This window comes from Bos grunniens, chromosome 10, assembly GCF_055505025.1.
Source record: "Bos grunniens cultivar Pamir isolate PY7600 chromosome 10, Bosgru_T2T1.0, whole genome shotgun sequence".
NCBI classification, from domain to species: Eukaryota; Metazoa; Chordata; class Mammalia; order Artiodactyla; family Bovidae; genus Bos; species Bos grunniens.
Genome location: NC_141174.1, coordinates 81,677,382 through 81,697,423, shown reverse-complemented (window position 1 = coordinate 81,697,423; position 20,042 = coordinate 81,677,382). Strand labels below are relative to the sequence as shown.

The window sequence follows — 20,042 nt, the reverse complement described above, 5'->3', positions numbered from 1 at the left end:
AGTCCGGGTCCCTGTCCGTCTGACAGGGGAGTCCTGGCCTGTCTTTCGGAAATACACACAGGGACACGTACACACACACACACACACACACACACACACACACATACGTGCGAGCTCCTCTCCTGGCAGCTTCTGCTGGGCCAGTGGGAAGGAATGCTGACATGCTGTGCTAGAGTCAGGTGAAAAGAAGAGAAAGGAAGAAAATGAACCAGGGCAAAATTATCCAGAAAGAGGAAGACCCTTCTAGGCCAGCTTATTGAAAACAAGGATGAGAGATTTCAGACAGCAAATCTTCCTGGGATACAGTGCAGGAAGGGAGGAGGCAGGGGCCTCTGAGCTAGATCGCAGCCTCTATCTGAGATCATTGCTTTCTCCAACCTCACCTCCAGCTCATTCTAGAGACACTCAGATCTGTGCCCCTCGGGATACCAGGAAGGAGCCTGGGATGGGAATTCACAGGGTCGCTGTGTCCAGGACTGGGACAGCAGGGTGGAGGGACGCCAGGCCTATACTCACATCCACCCTGCCCCCATGGCTTTCAGATACTGTGATGGGGGCTGATGCGATGCAGAGTCCCCAGCTTTGCTTCTCTGCTCCACCTCCTTCCTGGTCTGCCCCCTCTCCAGCAGAGAAGGCTTGAAGGAAGCACAGAAAGGCTGCAGGCAGGCGCTCACTCACTTCTGTGCCACCTCCCACCTCACCTCATGCAAGTCAGAGACAGAGATTAAGAGGCTGAAAGTAAAACCAAACCTGAGGTTCTAGCCAGGGCAACTGCCTTAGCACCTCTGCACCCTGGGAAGATCCAGCTTTTCTTTTCTATATCTGAATGTCTCTTTTGCAGGCAGAGGTCATCAAACTCACTCTATCAAATGGCTGCAGGGATGAAAAAGACCTTCTGAATCCATGAGGCCCTACATATATGGGAGATGTTTCATTATTAAGACCAGAGATTGGTCCCCAGGGAGCTTTGGGTCTCACTGTGGGGGCTTAAGACCCTCTTTGCAGCCTATACTTTGAGGAACACAGCCAAGAGCTGGCCCCAGCCCCCCACCCAACCAGTCAACAGCCTCAGAGCCCCTCTGGGCCCACCCCAGAGTAGGGCTGTCAGGGAGGAAGAGAAGGTGTTCTGGGCATTCCCTTCTGAAGCTCCCACGTAGGGTGTTGATGAGGTGACAGAGCCTCCTAAAGAACAGGGAGAGGCCAGGGCAGGACAGAATATGAGCAGGAGACAAAGAGTGGGGCTCATACTCTCCAGGAAGGGACAGGGTGGCATGGGCTAGATGAGCCAAGAGGGCTTCCTGGCAGAAGGGAAGGGCATGAGTTGATCTTGAAGGACATGGCTGCTGATGCAGTGAGCCTGGGCATGGCTGATTGAGGTTGCAAGACTCAAAGGCAGGCACACAAAACTCCTTGGGAGGCCACCCATGGCAGCGCTAAGGAACAGACCCCCAGACACAGGAGTGCAGCTGCAGGGGAGCCAGCAGTGGCTGCAGGGGGATTCGAGCAGAGGCAGGATGGCACTGGTGCCCAGGAGTTCCCCTTCTGCCTTTTCTGTGAAGGAGTGAGCACTGGACTGATGAATGAATGACCCAGAACACAGGCCTGCAGGTGGCTGCCTGCTTCTGCTCTTGGGCCTGATCATAACGGAAGCCGACTATCAGCCCTCGGAAGCACAACTTCCAGTCGTAGTGAGAAGGGGCCAGGGAATCCTGCTTTGCCCACAGATCTCCTAGGTCTGGCAGGGCAAACCAGCCCCTCAGAACTAAGCTCTCCACATCCATAGGCCATTTGAGCTATGTGGGTCCAGTGGCCCCAAAATGGGGATTATTATACCCAATCTAGAGATTGGAAATCTGAGTCCCAGGGAGAAGAAGGGGTTTGACCTGTATCGAGGTCCAGGACTAGGACCTGACCTTCTGCTCCTCAGCTGAGTCAGCATAGACAAAATAACCAGATAAGCTGGGTCAGTGTAGACAAGATAGCCAGATAACTTGGGTCAGTGCAGATAACTGGATTACCAGGAGCAGAAGAATCCATTTTAGAATCAAATTCACACTGCGGAGATATACGGTAAGCCCTGTATATGTGCTCATGCTAGGCACTGAGCTGGACACTGCACAGGGCCTCATTTAAGACTCAGATCTACCCACTGGGATCATGATCCTCACCTCCATGGGTAGGGGAAGGAACGGAGGCTTGTTTTTTTAGAGCCTGGGGATCTTTTCCAAACCACCTAGGGGGACGGGCAAAGCCTGGGTCTGAATATGGGTCTCTGCAAAGCTCTGCATCTTTCAACCACTATCCGGCAACACCAGACAGCTGCCTTCACTGTTAGGAGCTCTGGGCCAAGGAGGGAACAGCCATGCAGGTAGGACAGGACTGAGAGTCCTCCTGCCAACCACCATGTCAGTTTGGTTTTCTCATTGCCTCTCCCAGTGCCAGGGCCTGGCACCTCTGGGAACTGGTTCAGAGCACAGCACCAGCAGCGGTAATAGCTTTACTATTATTTTTGCTTCTACTCCAACTGCTACAGTTTCTATGCTGAGCACTCTACATACACATACACACACAAGCACTTTACATACACCATCTTATTGGATCTTAAAACAAACCTTAGAGGTAGGTTCTTTTTATTTCCATCTTGCAGATAAGAAAACTGAGTCTACAAGGAGTAAAGTAACATGCCAGTTAATCTTTCAAAGTTGTTCAGTCCACACTACCCCAAGATTTCAGGTAAAAAGAAAGACATTTTACCAACAGTGAGAGTGCTCTGAGAGTGACATGGTCATCTCTGGAGGAGGTGATCCCCCATCACTGATTTTTAGTGTATGTGCAGAGTGACTGTGTGGGTCACAACAAACTGTGGAAAATTCAAGAGATGGGAATACCAGACCATCTGACCTACCTCCTGAGAAATCTGTATGCAGGTCAAGAAGCAACAGTTAGAACTGGACGTGGAACAACAGACTGGTTCCAAATCAGGAAAGGAGTATGTCAAGGCTGTATATTGTCAGCCTGCTTATTTAACTTCTATGCAGAGTACATCATGAGAAACGCTGGACTGGATGAAGCACAAGCTGGAATCAAGATTGCTGGGAGAAATATCAATAACCTCAGATATGCAGATGACACCACCCTTATGGAAGAAAGTTAAGAGGAACTAAAGAGCCTCTTGATGAAAGTGAAAGTGGAGAGTGAAAAAGTTGGCTTAAAGCTCAACATTCAGAAAATGAAGATCATGGCATCTGGTCCCATCACTTCATGGCAAATAGATGGGGAAACAATGGAAACAGTTACAGACTTTATTTTTGGGGGGCTCCAAAATCACTGCAGATGGTGACTGCAGTCATGAAATTAAAAGACCCTTGCTCCTTGTAAGAAAAGTTATGACCAACCTGGACAGCATATTAAAAAGCAGAGACATTACTTTGCCAACAAAGGTCTGTCTAGTCAAGGCTATGGTTTTTCCAGTGGTCATGTATGGAAGTGAGAGTTGGACTGTGAAGAAAGCTGAGTGCTGAAGAACTGATGTTTTTGAACTGTGGTGTTGGAGAAGACTCTTGAGAGTCCCTTGGACTGCAAGGAGATGAAACCAGTCAATCCACAAGGAAATCAGTCCTGAATATTCATTGGAAGGACTGATGCTGAAGCTGAAACTCCAATACTTTGGCCACCTGATGCTAAGAACTGACTCCTTGGAAAAGACCTTGATGCTGGGAAAGATTGAAGGCGGGAGGAGAAGGGGACAACAGAGGCTGAGGTGACTGGATGGCATCACCAACTTGATGAACGTGAGTTTGAGTAAGCTCCAGGAGTAGCTGATGGACAGGGAGGCCTGGCGTGCTGCCGTCCATGGGGTTGCAAAGAGTCGAACATGACTGAGCTACTGAACTGAACTGAACCGAGAGGGGATGTTGTGCACACAAAAATACTATTTATAGTTGCCTTTTTAAAATTAATATTCAATTTACTAAGGACACACATTTGAAAGCAAAGCTTTTCTTCAGGATTAAGTTCCACTTACTGATCTTATTCTATTTATAAATGTAATATAATCAGCACAAGACCTTCACTTTTTCTTCAATTAAAGTTTGATTAACTCATGTTGGAAAAACTAAACTCTTAAACAATCAGTGCCATTTACAACTTAATTAAATTTGCTTAAACAATTTCAACTACATAGGAACATTTAATATATTTGATTTTCCTAAGTAACTTAAATGTCTAATTGAACAAGTATCTGGTACTCATAAAATTGTTGTGAGTCTGACAAATTAAATTTATAAATACAGTGACTTTCACATTCTTTTAAATTTTGCAGTACTTTTGCAAAATTCGCTAGAGTCTCCCATACCTTTCAGTGTAAAACTACATGTCTACAGGCTTCTGTTACAGCTAAGATAGAATAAGCATACTTCTTTTTCCCCCTCCCATTGATAATAAATAAAAACCCTGGAAAAGGTACGTACAACACTGCCTAAGGACTCTGAAAAATAAATAATAGAAGGTGGATTGGAGAGGGAAATAAACACTCAAAGAATGACCAATACGGAAGTAAGTTTCTTAAGTATTTTTTCCTCCACTATTTCCCAGCTTAGACTCTAGAAAGCATGAACCCCAGACTGTGCAGTGGGCACAAACAGAAAGAACTCCAGAAAAACCCTCTTTCTTCTTACCAGAGGATTGGGGAGAGGGACCCTGCTGGATGGCAAGTGGGGTGGGGGGTGCGGAATCTCCACTTTTTCTCATTTACTGTCCAGAGTGTGATATGAGGAAAGCCCTGGTCTTGAGGTTATACTCCTGCAGTGTTGGTGGCGCAGGACTAAAACTCTGAGAAGAAACCCTTCTCTCTAGCTGGAGACAGTGAGTAAAGGGGCTCTTGTGGGGAGTAGGGGGGAAATTCTGTTAACTTTTTCTCTCTCTTATCTTGATTTACTCAGAAAGTGAACACAGTCAGGGGAAGTGTGTGGCAACATGAAGAGGCTAAAAGCCCAGGTTTCTAGCCCAAGGATCAGGAAAAGGGCTTTTAGGAGCCATAGAGGGTGAGGTCAATCATGGAGAGCTGGAAAAGAAGCTCTCTTAAATCTGTGTATAAAGTCTTGAACTCACTCTTGAGTTGTGCATTCACAGAACTGAGCCAAAGCAGAAGGCAGGTCAGGACTTGGGGTCTAAAATAAATAGGATTGATTGTACAATATTATATCACATTCAAAATGCCCCAAGTAACTCCACATACAAGGAACTAGGAAAATCTTAGCTACTTTCAAAGGAAAAGATAATTAGCAGATGTTGGCCTCAAGATGATCCAGATGATGGAATTATCACATGAAGACTGTTACATCACATCAGATCAGATCAGATCAGATCAGTCGCTCAGTCGTGTCCGACTCTTTGCGACCCCATGAATTGCAGCACACCAGGCTTCCCTGTCCATCACAAACTCCCAGAGTTCACTCAGACTCACGGCCATCGAGTCAGTGATGCCATCCAGCCATCTCATCCTCTGTCGTCCCCTTCTCCTCCTGCCCCCAATCCCTCCCAGAATCAGAGTCTTTTCCAATGAGTCAACTCTTCGCATGAGGTGGCCAAAGTACTAGAATTTCAGCTTTAGCATCATTCCTTCCAAAGAAATCCCAGGGCTGATCTCCTTCAGAATGGACGGGTTGGATCTCCTTGCAGTCCAAGGGACTCTCAAGAGTCTTCTCCAACACCACAGTTCAAAAGCATCAATTCTTCGGCGCTCAGCCTTCTTCACAGTCCAACTCTCACATCCATACATGACCACAGGAAAAACCATAGCCTTGACAAGACAAACCTTTGTTGGCAAAGTAATGTCTCTGCTTTTGAATATGCTATTTAGGTTGGTCATAACTTTTCTTCCAAGGAGTAAGCGTCTTTTAATTTACATCACATAGCATATATCATATAAAGCAGCTGTTACAACTATAGTTCATGAAGTGAGAAGGAATAATCTTGAAATGAATGGAAAGACAGAAATTCTTAGAAGGAAATGAAACCTATAAGAAAGATCCAAAAGAAAACTTTATAACTGAAGATTCAATAAGTGAAATAAAAAATTCACTCCATGAGCTCAATGGCAAAATGGAGAGGAAGAAGAAAGAGTCAACGAACTTGAAGATAGATTAGTATAAGTTATCTAATCTGAAAAACAGAAAAAAATTGGAAAAAAAATAGAGTTTTGGGGATTTATAGGATAAGAGCAAAATCTCTAACATTCCTATCTTTGGTGTCTCAGACAGATTGGAGCAAAGGCTTGGTGCAGAAAAGTATTGAAGAAATTATCATTGAACATTTTCCAAATTTGGTGAAAAGACATAAATGTATAGATTTAAACAGCTCTGCTGCTGCTAAGTCGCTTCAGTCGTGTCCGACTCTGTGCGGCCCCATAGACGGCAGCCCACCAGGCTCCCCTATCCCTGGGGTTCTCCAGGCAAGAACACTGGAGTGGGTTGCCATTTTCTTCTCCAGTGCATGAAAGTGAAAAGTGAAAGGGAAGTCGCTCAGTCGTATCCAACTCTTAGCGACCCCATGGACTGCAGCCTACCAGGCTCCTCCGTCCATAGGATTTTCCAGGCAAAAGTACTGGAGTGGGGTACCATTGCCTTCCCCGTTAAACAGCTCAGCAAACCCCAAAAGAAAGACAAATTCAAAGAAAACCTGATTCAAATACATCTTAATCAAACTGCTAAAAAAACAAAGAAAAAGAAAATATTTTTGAAAACGCCAGAGGAAAGCAATACATTACACTAAAGGAACATAATTAAAATGACTACAGATTTCTTATCAGAAGACACGGAGACCAGAAGACAGTGGAACCCCATCTCTAAAGTGCTGAAACAAAAGAACTGTCAACCCGGAATTCTATATTCAGTGAAAATGTTTTTCAAAGGCAAAATAAAGACATTTTTAGTTGGAGGAAAACCAAGAAGATTAATTGCCAGCATGCCAGCTCTAAATGAAATGTAAGAGGAAGTTCTTTAAGAGAAAGAGAAATGAAGGAATTCCCTGGCAGTCCAGTGGTTAGAACTCAGCACTTCACTGCAGTGACCCAGGTCCAGTCCCTGGTGAGGAACACAAGCCAGATTGTAAGGCTCTCTCCCAAAATAAAGAAAGAAAGAAATGATACCAGAAGAAAACTTGGAACTTAAGGAATAAAAGAAAAGAAACAAAAATGAGAACATCTGAAAAATCCCCCAAACACTAGAAATTAAGCAACACACTGCTTGCTAAATAATACACGGGTCAAAATCTCGGAGTTTGAGGAGCCGGCAAGCTAGTTCTTAACCACAGGCCATGTGGCTCTCAAAGTTCTTCAGAACCTTGAAGGCTAGGCTAAGGAATTTGGAATTGGCACTGTATTTAATAGATAAGCATTTAAGGATTTTCACACATAAGGCACATATTTGCAGACAGAGGCATTTGGATATAGATTGGGGGATGGTGGGGCTGGGGAAGGAAAAATCTGTGTTCAGTCCTGCAAAAGAGGCAAAGTAAAAGTAAAGAATCTGGATGTTTCCAGATGCCTGAAATAAGACATTTTAGAAATAGGCTTATCCCTCCTTTTTCACAGAGGTTATTTTCACAGTCTTTCTGGAGTCTACACATGCTAAGTGAACCGGCTCCAGAGGCAGGAACGTGGCTCTGCCACCAGCCAGGGGACTTTCTGAGGACAAGGGCCATGTAACTCCATAATAATGGGGTTAACTAGCCTGTAGCTCTGGACAAGTCACTTAACCTCTCTATGCCTCAATTTGTCCTCTGTACAATGAGGCTAATATCAGTTCCCATAGACTGGGTCATGACCTTGGGCTGAGCTGCCTGGAGAAAATGGACGCCTGGCTCCTGGTAACTGCTGTGGGATTCTAGCTGGAGGACGTCTCTCTAGTATGCAGGGAGACTTGGAGTAAGGCCTCAGCATGAGGAGAAGGAGTGGGACTTCTGCTCCAATGGCCTGAAGCAGGGGAGGGGAGGGCACGCGAAACATCCTCTGCAGAGACTTTGATCAACAGTCATGACAGGGACGGCTTCCATCCTCTTTGAAGCAGCAGAAAGATCAATCCTCCTTCTTATCTCAGCTTCTTTGTGCAGTAGCACCACGTGCTTCTGCAGCCGCTGCTACTCCGGGAGAGACCAGAGTAGCAGGTGATGCCTGACCCAGGCCTGCTGCCTCCCCTCAATTCCTTATCCACCCCCCGGGATGAGAGGAACCTGGCACTTTCTGGCCTTCACCTGGCCCGACCTCAGAGGGGAGGAGAAGGAAAAAGAACGCCTACACCCCAGAAAGTGAGAGCTTCTTCGACTCCTTCATTAAACTTTCATCAGGGTCCCTCCTCATCTGTACGTCCCCCTTCTTTTGTTCAAAGCCTGGCTTTAAAACATCACATTTTGCTGAGATCTAAAGATACCAAGACAGGCGGCAGGAGACTGGATTCTACTTACAAGTCTGCCTTTGATTTGCTGTGTGACCTTGAGCAAGTTACTTCCCCACTCTGGAGCTTAATTTCTCTATCTATGAAGCAGAGTTGCTGTAAGTGTTTTTTCAGCTTTCAGTTTACAACTCTGGGATCAAGACCAGCCTGTGCCCAGGCCAGGGTTCCATTCAGGTTCAGATGGTAGAATCGTCTTTCTCAGATCCTGTCACAGAAGAACTGCCCTCATAACTCTGATTGCCTCCAAGTCCTTGGCCAAATGTTTTTCTGTATAATCCCATCACTGGAAAGATAAGCCCATGGGTTCTGCCCATGAAGGGGAGGAACAATTCCTATAACAGCTGTCCCCAGCTGCTCGAGGACTACAGAAGGCAGAGAAGTCTGCAGGCTGTGTCCCTGGAATGCTGGAGGAAGAAGAGAAGGGGGCACAGGACAGGGGAGGAGTAGGTGGTGGGAGGAGGAACCTCTTAGGACCTTCTGCTTCCGCATGTGGCATGCTTATAATCCCACCAGACTGGTGAGTTAGGTTAAGGGCTGGTAAGCCTCTTCTACCCTGAATGTCAGCTTACCCCACACAGGTACAGCCCCTCCCCAGCTGGGCAAGTGAAACAGTTGCACACACAGAAGAATTAAGATTCTCTACTCATGATCTTCCCCACCCCCTGCCCCCCAGTTCAGTTCAGTTCAGTCGCTCAGTCGTGTCTGACTCTTTGCGACCCAATGAATCGCAGCATGCCAGGCCTCCCTGTCCATCACCATCTCCCGAAGTTCACCCAAACTCACGTCCATCAAGTCGGTGATGCCATCCAGCCATCTCACCCTCTGTTGTACCCTTTTCCTCCTGCCCCCAATCCCTCCCAGCATCAGAGTCTTTTCCAATGAGTCAACTCTTCGCATGAGGTGGCCAAAGCCAAAGTACTGGAATTTCAGCTTTAGCATCATTCCTTCCAAAGAACACCCAGGGCTGAACTCCTTTAGAATGGACTGGTTGGATCTCCTTCCAGTCCAAGGGACTCTCAAGAGTCTTCTCCAACACCACAGTTCAAAAGCATCAATTCTTCGGCACTCAGCTTTCTTCACAGTCCAACTCTCACATCCATACATGCTGCTGCTGCTGCTGCTAAGTCACCTCATTCGAGTCCGACTCTTCGTGACCCCATGGACTGCAGCCCACCAGGCTCCTCTGTCCATGGGATTTTCCAGGCAAGAGTACTGGAGTGGGGTGCCATCGCCTTCTCGGCTCACATCCATACATGACCACTGGAAAAACCATAGCCTTGACTAGACAGACCTTTGTTGGCAAAGTAATGTCTCTGCTTTTTAATATGCTATCTAGGTTGGTCATAGCTTTTCTTCCAAGGAGTAAGCGCCTTTTAATTTCATGGCTGAAAAAACCATCTGCAGTGATTTTGGAGCCCAGAAAAATAAAGTCTGACACTGTTTCCACAGTTTCCCCATCTATTTCCCATGAAGTGATGGGACCAGATGCCATGATCTTCATTTTCTGAATGTTGAGCTTTAAGCCAACTTTTTCACTCTCCTCTTTCACTTTCATCAAGAGGCTTTTTAGTTCCTCTTCACTTTCTGCCATAGGGGTGGTGTCATCTGCATATCTGAGGTTATTGATATTTCTCCCAGCAGAGCAGGCCCCAAAGACAGGACCAAGGCTGCAGGGGTCCTGGTCCTCCAAGCAGGACCCACGAACTGACATGGCTTAGGCACCAGCCAGACACCTCCTTCTGAGAAGCCCAGTAATAGGTTTCCTGTGTCTGGTCCCTAGAACAATCACGGACCTACTCATGAGGTCAGGGCCAGTGCTCTCAGTCTCCCAGGGTCTGGAGGATAGAACTGTTCCAGAAAAGGGAAAAAATAGGTGGGAAAGGAATACTTTCGACCTCCCTGCTTTGTGAGGTGCTGATGTGTGTCAGGATCTCCTCTCTGCCTCCAGTACTTGGTCTTCAGCAACCTCCTCCACCTTCCGGGGCCCCAGCATGGCATGCCCCCTCCCATCACTCTGGACACCTGGGATTGTCCTATTTCACCCTCCAGGAAGTCCCCAGAGTCAGCCCTTGGCCTATCACCCCTCACTGGCCTCTGCAGCTCGGGCTGTCTCTGGAATGGGAACCACCTGTGATCTGCTGCCCGGATTGGTTAGGCCCAGCTGTGGCAGCCCTGCCACCTGCCCATTGTGTGTACCTGAGGGTGGGTGTGTGTTTGTGTGCACACGCATACACACTCATGCATGTACTCTGTAGTACATACTGTATGAAAGTATAAAAACATGTAAAATGAGATTTTATCAAATTTGACACACATGCATACCTTCCTGAAAGTCCTAATTTTGTATGTATCCATGATAACACGGTTCTTTCCCACCTTACTTTTCTAGTCTTTCTAATCTCTAGTAGCAAAACCTCTTGTACATGATGTTGAATTTGAAGCCATGGGTAACTCGACCTATATTACTAAAGGATCAGCATGAAGAAGACTAAGATGGAGTGAAACTGGAGAACTCCCAATTTAGAATTTCTTTTCCTTTCATGGCCTTGCAGCTAAAGCCCTCTACATTTCTTTTCACGAGAGCCCTGGCATCACTGAACTTCAGGCCCCCGTCCTACCACAGCCAACCTGGTTACCACAGAAGACCCCTAAAGCCAACGCGGTTTCCCTTCAGTCTCTTCTCCATTTCACGTGTAGACCAAAGAACATCGGTAATCGTGGCTGATAAACACAAGAGCATTTCCAGTGCTAGACCTGAGAAGTCACCTGGGGAGGCTCATTAATTCAACAAACCGGCTTCTGGTTTCAATTTGGCTTTTAACTGGGGAGGGAACTTGATCTTCTAAAGGAGCTCTGTTTCTATAAAACTGATAAAAAGCCTGTTTTCCCACCTCCCTTTCAGAAACACACGTGCTCACGGCAGGCTTTACCATCCCGTCATCTGCAGGACACACTTTAGATGGCAAGTTTGGCGTAGAGGTGAGGCGCCCTGGATTGACATCATGCTGTGTTTTAGGAAATGTGTGGATGTGTGTATTGAGGGGGCAGAGTATATATGTGTGTTTGCACACACTTTGATGGGGCTGTTTGGGTGTGACTACGTGGAGAATGATACTAAAGCCTGTGGTCCTGCAGTTTAGGGTGCTTGTATATTCCTGAATTTGAGGGGTGTTATATGAACTCCTTATTGCCAAATTCAGACTTAAATTGAAGAAAGTAGGGAAAACCACTAGACCATTCAGGTATGACCTAAATCAAATCCCTTATGATTATACAGTGGAAGTGAGAAATAGATTTAAGGACCTAGATCTGATAGATAGAGTGCCTGATGAACTATGGAATGAGGTTCGTGACATGGTACAGGAGACAGGGATCAAGACCATCCCCATGGAAAAGAAATGCAAAAAAGCAAAATGGTTGTCTGGGGAGGCCTTACAAATAGCTGTGAAAAGAAGAGAAGCGAAAAGCAAAGGAGAAAAGGAAAGATATAAACATCTGAATGCAGAGTTCCAAAGAATAGCAAGAAGAGATAAGAAAGCCTTCTTCAGCGATCAATGCAAAGAAATAGAGGAAAACAACAGAATGGGAAAGACTAGAGATCTCTTCAAGAAAATCAGAGATACCAAAGGAACATTTCATGCAAAGATGGGCTCAATAAAGGACAGAAATGGTATGGACCTAACAGAAGCAGAAGATATTAAGAAGAGATGGCAAGAATACACAGAAGAACTGTACAAAAAAGATCTTCACGACCCAGATAATCACGATGGTGTGATCACTGACCTAGAGCCAGACATCCTGGAATGTAAAGTCAAGTAGAAAGCATCACTACAAACAAAGCTAGTGGAGGTGATAGAATTCCAGTCGAGCTATTCCAAATCCTTAAAGATGATGCTGTGAAAGTGCTGCACTCAATATGCCAGCAAATTTGAAAACTCAGCAGTGGCCACAGGACTGGAAAAGGTCAGTTTTCAATCCAATCCCAAAGAAAGGCAATGCCAAAGAATGCTCAAACTACCGCACAATTGCACTCATCTCACATGCTAGTAAAGTAATGCTCAAAATTCTCCAAGCCAGGCTTCAGCAATATGTGAACCGTGAACTTCCTGATGTTCAAGCTGGTTTTCGAAAAGGCAGAGGAACCAGAGATCAAATTGCCAACATCCGCTGGATCATTGAAAAAGCAAGAGAGTTGCAGAAAAACGTCTATTTCTGCTTTATTGACTATGCCAAAGCCTTTGACTGTGTGGATCACAATAAACTGTGGAAAATTCTTCAAGAGATGGGAATACCAGACCACCTGATCTGCCTCTTGAGAAAGCTGTATGCAGGTCAGGAAGCAACAGTTAGAACTGGACATGGAACAACAGACTGGTTCCAAATAGGAAAAGGTGTACATCAAGGCTGTATATTGTCACCCTGTTTATTTAACTTATATGCAGAGTACATCATGAGAAAAGCTGGACTGGAAGAAACACAAGCTGGAATCAAGATTGCTGGGAGAAATATCAATAACCTCAGATATGCAGATGACACCACCCTTACAGCAGAAAGTGAAAGAGGAACTAAAAAGCCTCTTAATGAAAGTGAAAGTGGAGAGTGAAAAAGTTGGCTTAAAGCTCAACATTCAGAAAACGAAGATCATGGCATCCGGTCCCATCACTTCATGGGAAATAGATGGGGAAACAGTGGAAACAATGTCAGACTTTATTTTTCTGGGCTCCAAAATCACTGCAGATGGTGACTGCAGCCATGAAATTAAAAGATGCTTATTACTTGGAAGGAAAGTTATGACCAACCTAGATAGCATATTCAAAAGCAGAGACTTTACTTTGCCAACAAAGTTTCGTCTAGTCAAGGCTATGGTTTTTCCAGTGGTCATGTATGGATGTGAGAGCTGGACTGTGAAGAAGGCTGAGCGCCGAAGAATTGATGCTTTTGAACTGTGGTGTTGGAGAAGGCTGTCGAGAGTCCCTTGGACTGCAAGGAGATCCAACCAGTCATTCTGAAGGAGATCAGCCCTGGGATTTCTTTGGAAGGAATGATGCTAAAGCTGAAACTCCAGTACTTGGCCACCTCATGCGAAGAGTTGACTCATTGGAAAAGACTCTGATGCTGGGAGGGATTGGGGCAAGAGGAGAAGGGGACGACAGAGGATGAGATGGCTGGATGGCATCACTGACTCGATGGCCATGAGTCTGAGTGAACTCCAGGAGTTGGTGATGGACAGGGAGGCCTGGCGTGCTGCGATTCATGGGGTCGCAAAGAGTCGGACACGACTGAGCGACTGATCTGATCTGATCTGATCTGATGAATGATTTTGGAGCTCTCATGTAGAATGAGTGACAGGGCTGTGAACCCACTGAGGGGTGAGCATGTGGCTATAGAGCACTGACGTAGGGATCTGTCTGCCCTGAGGGTAACGTGGGCTGGGCACCTGTAGACCTTCGAGCATCATGGTCACGTTTTTTCCTGGAGAAGCCTCCTGCAAACTCTCGCCTTGCTGCATCTTCTTGCACCAGAGGGCAAGCTGGGCCTCTGACCAAACAGCCTGTCTGAGTCAGCCTTGCTGACTGTTGAGTCAGCAGCAAGCTCAGTGCTCCTAGCTGTCCCTGTGGTTCTTAATGCCTGGCCCAGGTGGCCATGCTAGGTAGGGGCTGACTGAGGCTGGGGTATATCAAGTAGCTACTGTTTCCCCCTTTTTCAGGTGAGGGAACTGAGCCTGGGAAATTAAATAACTTTCTCTGGGGACCCAGGAGAGAGTTTCTTGGGAAGTTCAAGGTTAGCCTAGATGTGTCCTGGAAGAAATAATAACACAAACAACTGCTCAGTCTGTGCTGGACACTGTGCTAAGCACCATACAGACATTATTTAAACCTCACAGTAGTATATCAAGTAGCTACTATTTCTCCATTTTACAGGTGAGGAAACTGAGCCTGAGAAATTAAATAACTTGCCCTGGGTCACACAGTAAAGAGGTTGTAAGACTCGGATCTGAACCTAAGACTGTTTGACTGTAAAATTTGTGCTCGTCTCTCCCTATTCCCACTTACAGAGTGTCCCAGAAAGAGGGAGAATGGGGCTCACTTCTTCACAAAGCCATGGATAAACCTTAATTTCACAGAAGGAGTTTTGTACCCATGGATTTAAGATCCATGACTCTTGATGAGAAGAATAGGAGGGGGTGGGCAGGGGAAATAAAAAGCAGAGACATCACTTTGTTGACAAAGGCCCATATAGTCAAAGCTATGGTTTTTCCAGTTAGTCATGTACAGATGTGAGAGTTGGACCATTAAGAAGGCTGCGTGCCAAAAAATTGATGCTTTCAAACTGTGCTGGAGAAGACTCTTGAGAGTCCCTTGGACTGCAAAGAAATCAAACCAGTCAATCCTAAAGGAAATCAGTCTTGAATATTCATTAGAAGGACTGTTGCTGAAGCTCCAATACTTTGGCCACCTGATATGAAGAACTGACTCATTGGAAAAGACACTGATGCTGAAAAAGACTGAGGGCAGAAGGAGAAGGAGGCGACTGAGGATGAGATGGTTGGATGGCATCACCAACTCAATGGACATGAGTTTGAGCAAACTCTGGGAGATGGTGAAGGACAGGGAAAGCATGGCATGCTGCAGTTCATGGGGTTGCAAAGAGTCAGACACGACAGAGCGACTGAACACCACCACCACCACCTAGAGAAGGCCCCTGGAACTACTGGAGAGAACTCTCTCTCAGCTCTGACAGGTGATGGAGCTTGATGTACAGATCTCAGTCCACACTGCTGTCCCTGGAGCCCTGTGTGTACAAGGTTCCCGCTGCTGGTTCTTATGCCTGCTTTGCATCACCCGAGGGGTAATGATGCTGGGAAGGGACTCAGGTCAAGTGGTCAGAGACACCACTGGACACACAGTGGCTCTTGCCTGCGCTGGGAGACGCTGCCCATTCCTTTTTTTCTTGGATTTCAGTTGCAGGGGAAATGCATTATTTTTTCATTAAAAATTCATTTTGGAACAGATAGCCTTCAGAGATGTAATTAGCCATGTTATTTCTCTCCATTAGCTGTCCCTGGAGTTTGCTGGAATTCCTTGTCCTTTTTCCTCTCCATTTCACTCTTTTCCATCCTCTTTACATGTAGGTTGTAACACTGCCCCACTATCTCCCCCAACACTGCACACTCTGAATTTGGGTGGAATAACTATTTTAAAGCCTGGATGAGGAGTTAGAGCAAGCTCCCTCCTCCCGCCTGGGTTCTGGGATCATAGTCCCCTGAGCCTGCAAGGGGTTCATAGATGCCCACTTCTGCTCATAGGATGAGGGGGTCAGCTTGACATGACACAGAGCTGGCCTGGCTGGTAGCCAGTCTAAGCAGAGTATGGAGGTTCCTGGCTTCCCACTGACTAGCTGGTCGATCCCAAGCAAGTAGATTCTGTTGCCCTCACCAGGCGGTCAAGGTTGGCAATGACATATACAAAGTCCCTCCCCTGATGTACGTAGCGGGTGCCCTCTAAAAGGAAGTCGTGGTCAGGATGTCCAGGGACAAGACAGGGGCTTCTGGGGACTGAATGAGCAGTAGACAGTGCAGCATGAAAGAGGCAGCCTCTCACTGAGAATCGAAGTCCCGTGCTTGGAGGGCAAGAGTCAGGAAGAACCATGATGAGGATCCCCTAAGGAGCAAGACCACCTTCAGAGAAGGGGCAAGCTTGTGGGGACAGCTGCCCAGGGCTGAAAGCACCTCTTCTTTGCTGACTGTGGTGGTTTCTACCTAGAGTTGCTCCTATGAGTTATTCCTGGCGTGCATGACAGCTGGATTGAAGGTGACAAGTGCTGTCATCCTCAACTAACTAAGGGGAAGGATAGAGCAAGGGAGGGCTCCCCAAGATGATGAGGTTGGCCCCCAGTGCAGCAAATAACCCAGGACACCCCAACTGGCTCCAGGGACTTCAGGTGGCTGGGCAGGCTATTGCTCTGGGGAATTCCAACACCACACGCTCAGAAGACAGCTGTCTCCGCCCCTAACCCCCAGCCCTCTCTTCCCCTCCCGCTAGTGACACATGAGGTGCAGCTGTCTCCAGCATTGTCAGAAATACTGCACTCCATGGGGGCGAGGGCAGAAAACCTGCTGCCGAAAACCTAAACTTATCCCGGTTCCCCACAAGGAGGGGCAAAGAGAAAAGCACTGCTTTAGCATAAAAGGTTGTTGGCACTTCGCGGTGAAATCAAATCCGAATGCATGTGATTTATACCAAGAGGTTGCATGGCCCAGACTAGACAGTCACGGGTAGGCGTCCTTTGAAGGAGGCTACCTGATAACTGTTCCAGGGACCTGGCTCATCTCATTTCACAGAGTCGTGTCATGTCGCATTGACATGAAGGGAACTGGAGGGAACTTGGTTTCTAATACAGGCCTCACCCCGCTTTCATAGCAACCGTGGTCCTCGGGTTCCTGGAAAAAGGCAGAGAAACAGGAACTGTCGGGCTCACAAGCTCTTTGAACTTTTTCACTGATGTTCTTGCAAGCCTGGTGGAAGCCGGCGGCATCTTGACTCAAGTCTAGTTCATAGAGATTTTCACAGACGTTTCCTGGGCATTGGTAATACTAATGTTGATGCTGAGGTTTCTGACTACGCCCGCGCCCTGGGCTCTTGGACCCTACTCAGCTCTCAACACAGGCTGCTTCATACCCTCCTGTTCCATGAGGTGCTATCATTCCCTGCCCCAGGACATACGATGCTGAGACTCAGAAAGGTTAAGAGATGGTGTCAAGCAAATGACACCTGTTACCACCTCTGGGGTGGGGAGGGGGCAGTCCCACTGCATGGAGGAGAGCAAAGAGCACAGAATGCCTGCCAGCAGCAGCCCAGAATGTCAACCTGCTCCGTGGTCTGCATGTGTGTCAGGGTTCCAAGAAAGACACGACTCCCACAGGCACTGGAGGGAAGAGTGCTTTACTCACGCAGAGAGGCGACAGAGCAGGATCAGCTTCAGTAGCTGGCATCGGTCCCCCGGGGCCCCAAAAAGACCCCTTTCCCTCCCTGCCAGGTGGAGATACAGCAGCAGGATTGGCCAGGTGCCATATGATGCACACACTCAAGCAGAACAAAGGAGCACACACTAAATCTAAAACAGGGAAAGCTACCCCACACAAGGCGGTCAGTCCAGCATAGCCTGCAAGGGCTCCCTATCTCTTGGCAAGGGAGCGCCCCAGGCCTAAGGCCCACTCTTACACGCTGAGCAGGGGCGGAAAGACAGCACAAATGAAATGGTCTTTCCCAACAAGTGGGGCCAAGTTCACATCGGGGCTGGGCGGCAGGGTCAGGGTCTGAACCTGGGCTTTTCTGGCATCAAAGCCCACGAGCCTTCTCATTGTACCAACACTGTATATCACTCTGCCAGGTACCTCTCACCAGTTCCATACAGGGAACTGAGGCATGTTTCAGTATCATTGTGTTTCCCTTGCCTGCTTCTTCTATTTAAGAAGTTCAGAAAAACTGTACCACAGATCAGCACTGCGTGTGTGCCTGCTAAGTCACTTCAGTCCTGTCCGACTCTTTGAGATCCTGTGAACTGTAGCCTGCCAGGCTCCTCCATCCATGGGATTCTCCATGCAAGAATACTGGAGAGGGTTGCCATGCCCTCCTCCAGGGAATCTTCCCAATTCAGGGATCAAACCCAGATCAGCATTACAAACAGCAAATAAATATGCAGTGTGGAACAGGCATAGATTTATAGGCTCTGGTGGGGGTGGGGGTAAGTTATAACCAACAGATTCCCATAGCCAGTCTCTCTTCTGCGTCTGCCTCCCCACCACTGTCCCGGCAGCCCCTGGACAATCAGAGTCCTCAGAGCAAAGATGGACTGGGAGGTTTTCTCCCTCCCAGGATTTCTCTAATAACAAATGCTCTATCTCACCAACCTTTACCCACACTCTAATACCAAGAATAATATTTTAAAACCTGGGATTCTTGTGCCCTGAAGAATCCCCACATACAGGAATTTAAAGCAGAAAAGTGGGCCCCCATCAAGGACGTGGGGAGTGTAATGCAGGAGAATCTACAGAATTTGGAAAGTGAAAGTCACTCAGTTGCATCCAGCTCTTTGCAACCCCATATAGTCCATGGAATTCTCCAGGCCAGAATACTGGAGTGGGTAGCTGTTCCCTTCTCCAGGGGATCTTCCTGACCTAGGGGTCAAACCCAGGTCTCCCACATTGCAGGCGGATTCTTTACCAGCTGAGCTGGTAAATGCAAATAAATGGACATGGGAAGGACCATTCAGCCCTAGAGAAAATGAGATTGACACATGTAAATCCCTTATAAGAATCAGAAAGAGGGGAAAACGGGATCAAAATCCTCACTTCAGCACAGGGTCCTCTTTGAATATTAAGTCTCCATGCAGTTGCTATGAGGCTTTTGTGATATGACCAAACTATACTGGCTAATTGGGGAAGGGTTATTATCTGCAATTTGCAGATAAGGAGCCAGAGGTGAAAGGAAGTTCAGTAGATGATCTATGCCCGTCATGTTCATTTTAGAAGCCACATCGGATTTAGCACTCAGATTTTCCAGCTCCCTGCCTGATTCTCAGTTTCTCGAGGCAAAAATCATAGTTAATTCTCAGTTGTCGACGTCGTTGATGTGGAGGAACAGAGGCATAGATAATCCCAAATGGTGAGTAATGCCCTCGCCACGCCTCCCGCTCTGGACATTTGCTTCGAAAGGCGCAGAAGGAAGGTATCCTGCTGTTAGAGGCTGCCCTGTCCTTATACCACCCCTCCCCTACTCAAAGCTGCCCCACCTCCTGCTCCTTGAAGACCTAGGGGCAACAGATCAAGAGGAAGAGGCTGTCACGCTTTCCTAGGTTGGGATGGAGTAGTGGAGAGAGGCAGAGAATAAAGCGTTTTGATTTAAAAGGCCTCCTACAGTGCCGCAAGCGAGCAGAACAGTAACAGTAAATGAGACAGTGAATTGTGTCCACTGAAGACTTCCATATGGATGCTGATTCATTATGCTAATAAGGACGTGCAAGCCAGAGGCTGACTGTATTCTGATTTCATGGGTGGGGGATCCATGGCTCAGAAGGGGGGGGAGCATCCAAATTTGAGGTCAGAGTCCACACTCCAGCTCTAAGCTCCTGATTACAATTTGGTTGGTCTAATTACTTACTCCTAATGACTAAGGATGCTTTAGAGCCAGGTGGCTTTAACGGTTGAGACCTGAGTGGGAATGCAAGCAATGCTTAAGGTTGGAGAAGTGATGCTGGAGCCAAGAGAAGCCAGCTCCTCAGGTTCATTCAGCAAATACTGAGCACCGACCAAGTGCCAGGAGGTGGGGCTGGCACTGGGAGGGGAAACACAAGGATCAGACACTGACCTTGGCCAAAAGGAACTCAGGGACGGAGTGGGGATGGGGCACGTACAGAAACCTCTGTAATATATACAGAGAGGAAAGTAAGAGGAGATCTAAGGGCTTCATTTACTCTTCTCTTCAATTAAATTATTTGTTCAGTCACTTGGGCACTGTCTTTAGTGCTCTAGATATAAAGATAAATGAAACTGATCTCTACCCCTTGAAGCTACCATCCAAATACCTAATCTGA

The 20,042-nt window shown here is 47.1% G+C and overlaps 1 long non-coding RNA gene across 1 annotated transcript in view; it reads right to left on the bottom strand.

The window, feature by feature from the left end:
* LOC147365200 (uncharacterized) overlaps positions 1 to 20,042 on the bottom strand; it is a 41,189-nt gene that overhangs the window by 20,552 nt on the left and 595 nt on the right. The gene's annotated exons all lie outside the window — the stretch shown is intronic.